The sequence below is a fragment of the Arvicanthis niloticus genome, chromosome 1 (genome assembly GCF_011762505.2).
Source record: "Arvicanthis niloticus isolate mArvNil1 chromosome 1, mArvNil1.pat.X, whole genome shotgun sequence".
Taxonomy (NCBI): domain Eukaryota; kingdom Metazoa; phylum Chordata; class Mammalia; order Rodentia; family Muridae; genus Arvicanthis; species Arvicanthis niloticus.
The window spans coordinates 4,622,361-4,628,593 of NC_047658.1; positions in this window are offsets into that span (position 1 = coordinate 4,622,361).

The following is a 6,233-nucleotide window of genomic DNA, read 5'->3' on the forward strand; positions in this document are numbered from 1 at the left end:
AACTGAAATTACAGACAACTGTGAGTTGCCTGATGTGGGTGCTAAAACTGAACCCAGGTCCTCTTTGAAGAGCAGCAAGTACCCTTAACCCCTAAGCTATCTCTTCAGCCCAACATTTGTTTTTAAAATTATTTTAAGTTATGTGTGTATGTTTGTGCATCTGTGAGGCTTTGCGTGCTTGTGAAGTCAGGTGCTCTTGGAGACCAGATGGGCCAGATCCTCTGCAACTGGATTGCAGGCAGGTATGAGCCTCCTGATTTGGGTGCCAGGTAGTGAACATCCTCTGGAAGAAGAGCAAGTGCTGTTAACCACTGTGCCTCCCCTCCATGCCACCCTCTAAAGACTTGCTGTACGAGTATGAATCTTTTCCTCTGTGTGTGTGTGTGTGTGTGTGTGTGTGTGTGTGTTTTGCAACTGCACTGTGTGTGAATCTAGTACCAGTAGAGGCCAGAAGGTGCTAGGCCCCTCAACTGGAGATACTGTCTTGGTGACGGGAACCAGCTCTGGGTCCTTTGCAAGAGCAGCAAGTGCTCTTGAGGGCTAGGCCACCTCTTTAGTGCTCCAAAAATACTTTTAAGCAAAGCATAGTAGCTCAAGCCTCCTGTAATCCTAGCACTCAGGAAGCTGAGTCAGGAGGATTTCAGGTTTGATGTCAATCTAGGTTATCTAGTGAGGTGAGGCCAGCCTGATACAGTGTAAATCCTGTCCAAAAGAACATGGGGAAAGGTGGCTGCAGAGGCTGCTGGGTGCTTTAGAGCACTGTGGTCTCTGCAGGGGACTCAGATCCAGTTTGAGGCTCACAACCATCCATTTCAGGGAACCCAATGCTCTCTTCTGACTTTTATGGGTAATGTATACACATGATACACTGCCACGCATATACATAAAATAAATATATCTGATAAAAAATTAAAGGAAAGAAAAAAAGGACAAGTCAAGCCTGGTGGCACACACTTTTAATCCAGCCAGATTACACACAGAAGGCAGATGTAGGAGGATCTCAGTGAGTTTGATACCAGGCAGGCTTGTCTACAAAGCTAGTTGGCAGACAGCCAGGACTGCATACTGACACCCTGTGTCATAAAGGAAAAAAAAAAAAAAAAAAAAAAAAAAAAAAAAAAAAAAGAAGAGAGGAGGGAGGGGAAATGACAGACAGGAGGTTGATGATGATGATATGACATAAAAATAAAATAAAATTTTCAGGTGCCAAAAAAGGAAAACAACACAAAAATGTATATTTTTGTGTTTCCTTCTGCCCTTAGATTTTTTTAAAATTGTTTCATTTATTTACATTCTAAATGTTGCCCCTCTTCCCGGTCCCCCCTCCAAGAGCTCATCACTCCCTTCCCCCTCCCCTTTGCCTCTGAGATGGTGCTCCTTACCCCACTCTATCCCCACCCACCCACTCACCCACTCACCCTAAGCTCATCTCCCCCACCTCAAACCCATATCCCCCTTCCCTGGGACATCAAGTCTCTACAGGATGAGGCTTATCCTCTTCCACTGACGCCAGACAGGACAGTCCTCTGCTACTTATGTGCTATATGTGCCAGGGGCCTTAAATTATTTTTTTTTTTGACAGGGTCTTGAGTAGTCCAAGATGGCATTGAACTCATTGTGTAGCTGAGGCTGACTTTGAACAAACTCCTAGTCCTCCAGCCTCCTGCACTAGAGCAGCGTGGGGTTATAGGTATGCACCACTCTGTCCTAGTGTTGTTTCTTCTAACTCATTTGCTTTGTTTGAAACTGTCACTGTGTAGGCCAGGCAGGCCTCAATCTCATTCAATCTCATGGCAGTTCTGCCTCTGTCCCAAGTGCGCTCTCTCTCTCTCTCTCTCTCTCTCTCTCTCTCTCCCTCCCTCCCTCCCTCCCTCCCTCTCTCTCTGACACACACACACACACACACACACACACACACACACACACACACAGGTGTGCATATTTTTTGAGACAGGGTTTAATGTAACTAGCCCTGGCTGTCCTGGACTCCCACTGTAGACCAGGCTGACCTCGAACTCCCAGAGATCTGCCCACCTCTGCCTCTTGAGTGCTGAGATTAAAAGATTTGCATCACCATGCCCAGCTGTGTGTTATAATTCTTGAAGTCTATCACTTTAAGCAAAGTATTCTTTTAAAAATAAATTATTGTAGCCGGGCAGTGGTGGCACTGGCCTTTAATCCCAGCACTCGGGAGGCAGAGGCAGGGGGATTTCTGAGTTCGAGGTTAGCCTGGTCTACAGAGTGAGTTCCAGGACAGCCAGGGCTACACAGAGAAACCCTGTCTCGAAAAACAAACAAACAAACAAACAAAAAAGAGAAAAAAATAAAAAACAAAAACAACAAAAAAAACCAAAACAAACAAACAAACAAACAAAAAAAGAAATTATTGGACATCGTGGTCCATCCCATTAATCCCAGCACCTGGGAAGCAGAGGCACGTGGCTCTCTGTGAGTTTGAAGCTGGCCAGCCTGGTCTACATATCAAGTTCCAGGATAGCCAAAGCTATAAAAGTATAAAGTGAGACCCTGTCAAAAAAAAAAAAAAAAAAAAAAACCTAAACAAAACCCGTCACCTCCAACATTATTTTATTTTTTGTGTATGAGTGTTTTGCCTGTGCGTATGCCTATGTTTCATGTGTGTGCCTGGTGCCCGTGGAGGTCGGAAGAGGTTGTCAGATCCCCTGGACCTGAAGTTACAAGTGTTTGTGAGCTGCCTAGTGAGTGCTAGGAGTTGACTGCAGATGCCCTGGAAGACCAGTCAGCAGGCTTAAATGCCATTTTTTCCCCAAGCCTCTGGTCTGGTTTGTTTGTTTGTTTTTGAGGGGGCTTGTTTAAAGGGTGTTGAGACCAGTCTCATTTTTAGCCCGGGCTGGCCTAGAACTCAGAGAAATACATACTGGGGACAAGATATATATATGTGCCACATCACCCGAGTGAAGTTTAGAAGACAACTTTGAGGGGATCGAACTCTGGGACTCAGGCTTGGCAGCAAGTACCTCTATCTGGTAGATCATCTCCTTTGTCCTCTGTTCTATTATTGTAAATGTATTTATTTATTACAGTGCTGGGGATGAAACCCAGGGCATTGTCCATGCTAAGTGTGAGTTGTAATAAGCTACATTCCCAACTCATTCAAGAAATAAAATAACTTAGAACTGGTAATAGATTAGAGTACTAGGTAATATTCTGAAATATACATACATATAGATCATAATGTACAAATCAGATTAAATAAATGATGTTTCTTAAACATTTAGCTTTTTTTCTTTCTCCTTTTGCTTTTTCAGATAAGGTCTGCTCATGCAGCCCAGGGCTCTATGATCCTTCACCACCAGCCTCCCAAATGCTAGGATCACTTCCTGCCTTATTATTTCTTCATGATGAATATGGTTGTTCTTATGGTCTCCTTGTTGTTTCCTGAAATAGGGTCTCCTTTAGCCCTGGCTGGCCTCCAGCTCGCTCTCTAGCCAAGACTTTCCTTGAACTCCTGAGCATCCGGGTCCTCCCACTTCCACCTCCTCCGTCTGCTATCCCGGACCTGGGCCTGGGTCTCCTTTCTTCTTTTTAAAATTTGCAAACTTCATCCTGCTGTTCAGAAAGCACCGGCCTGAGCTGCTCTAACTCACTCCACCTTCCCAACAAAGCCATCAGAGTCTTTTATTCTTTGTTTCCTCTTTTTTCTGCTGGGAACAGAACCCAGGACCTCAAGCTGGGGTTCTGCAAATGCTCTACCACTGCGCCACACCCTCAGCCTATTCCCATTTTAAAAGAGGTGGAAATCAAGGCAGGGTGTGGGGATTAAGTGACCTTTCCCCATATCACACAGTTTGGGAAGAAGCCCAGCTGCGATTTGACCCCAGGCAACCTAGGGCAGTGCCATCTTACCTCCGGCAACAGCACCCCTCCCCCACAGGACAGTGTAACTGAGTATGTAAGTTAACTGTACTTTTATGTCATTCTCTCATGGGCAGGATCCTTCACACACACACACACACACACACACACACACACACACACACACACACACACACACACCTTTCCTCCAGTAAGCCTTGGCCCATGTAAGCTTGCATGCTGTAACATTCACAAGCAGTATAGGTGAGTCGGGGACTCCCCTCTGTGGACATTATAAGCACACTAGAGCCAGAAAGTCTTTGCACTACAGCAGAACATTTCCTCCTCAGCAGAATGTGTTTGTGTAATCCTCACACCTGATGTGAACTAACGGGGAAACACACCTTCACTCTGATCTGTTTGAACTTCTTCCATAACACAGGCTTCTATAGACAGTGGGAATTGTGAAGTGCCCACTGTGTAGCAGTAGCCTACATAAACTTTGTATTTTGTATCCAAACTGAACAAGGCTGGTTTGCATTTGCAAACTCTAAGAATTCTCTGTAACTGTTGTGCACCGCCTCCCAGCCCCCGCTATTTGGTGACCACCATGAACCATTCATTAGGGGTTATCCAAATGTTTTTTGTTTGGGCGACAGGGTCATACTATATAGTGATGGCTGTCCTGGAACTCATTTACTGTAGACCAGGCTAGCCTGGCCTAACTCAGAGGGTGCACTTGCCTCTGCCCTGAGTGTTAGAACCAGGTGTGCACCACCACTGCCTGGCTAATATATGCATGTTTTAAGTTCTAAACATGCATGAGTGTTTGCCTGTATGTATGGCTGTGAACAACTTGTGTGTTTTATGCCTGCAGAGGCCAGAAGAAGGTGTTGGATCCCTAGAACTGGAGTTAGCCAGTGCTTATGAGCTACCACATGGATGCTTCACATCCAATCTAGGTCCTTTAGAGGAACAGCCAGTTGTCTTAACCAGCCCCAGACATGGTCTTACTGCTTGTATTTCTAGCACTTGGGAGACTGAGGAAGGAAGAGTCACTGCAGTTTGTGGCCAGCCTGGACTACAGAGTGAGAGTGGAGTTCTATGGTAGCAGGGGTAATAGACGAAGGTCTGTGAACTTGTAGGGACAGTCAAATTTCCTTGAATCCCCGTGGACGGTGGGAACGTCTTATAGAAATTGCCTCGCTGTTTAGTGCCATAGATAACTGGTGCTTTCTGCGTGCCCTGTGTGAAGCAGCCATATGCCACAGCACATTCTTTTACAGATAGTGCAAACGTTAGGACAGCATCTTACTGCTGTAGTAGAGCAGAATGACCAAAAGCAACTCAACGAGAAAAGGGCTCATTTCACCTTATGTTTCATTAAGCCCATCTGAACGGAAGCCAGGGCAGGAACTCAGGGCAAGAACTCAAGCAGAAGCCATGGAGGAACCCTACTTAATGGTTTGCTCTCTATGGTTTAGCCTACTTCCATATACACCCCAGGACCACCTTCTTAGGGGTAGCACCCACCCACAACGGGTTGGACCTTCCTACATCAATCACTAATTAAGATAGTACTGCACTGACTTGCCTACAGGGCAATCTTTTGGAGGCAATTGGGGTTCACTCCATCTCAGGTCTAGATACTTGTGTCAACTTAAAAACTAGCCAGCAATGACAGTAAAATGCGCTACAGTAGACTAGATGTGTTTTTTCACTGTTACAGTCTTAAGCATCCATCATATGCAAGAGAAACCTTCCTTAGAGCTGGTGTACATCATTCTCCATTATCCTTGGATCCAGGGGAAACCTGATGGGGAGAGTGAAGCTAGGGATTAGATGATAGTCACACCTGGTGTAAACTCGGCATCGGGGCAACAACCATCTCTGGCTCAGAGGGTATGTGGCACATGCTCTTCTCCTCACCTCCGGTGGTGTGACATCCACCCCAAGATTTTTAACACATCTTTCCTCAGGTGTGAACAACCATAGGACTGTTCGCCTACGAATGAAGTGTGAAACCCCAGGAAGTGCTGCATTTCCCCACTTACGTCCCAAAAGAAAGTTTGGAGATGGGAGAGTGCGATTAGAAAAGTGCACCATCTGCAGGGCAATGGTGGCGCACGCCTTTAATCCCAGCACTAGGGAAGCAGAGGCAGGTGAATTTCTGAGTTCGAGGCCAGCCTGGTCTACAGAGTGAGTTCCAGGACAGCCAGAGATCCACACAGAGAAACCCTGTCTCGAAAAACCAAAACCAAAAAAAGAAAAGTGCACCGTCCTAAAATCAAAAAAACTTAACACCACGGCTTCAGGTCACGCGCGTTGCCAGTACTGCAGAGCGCGCTACCCTACAACCGCAGGTCCTCTCTCCTTCTGGTGGCAACAGGGCTTTCCAC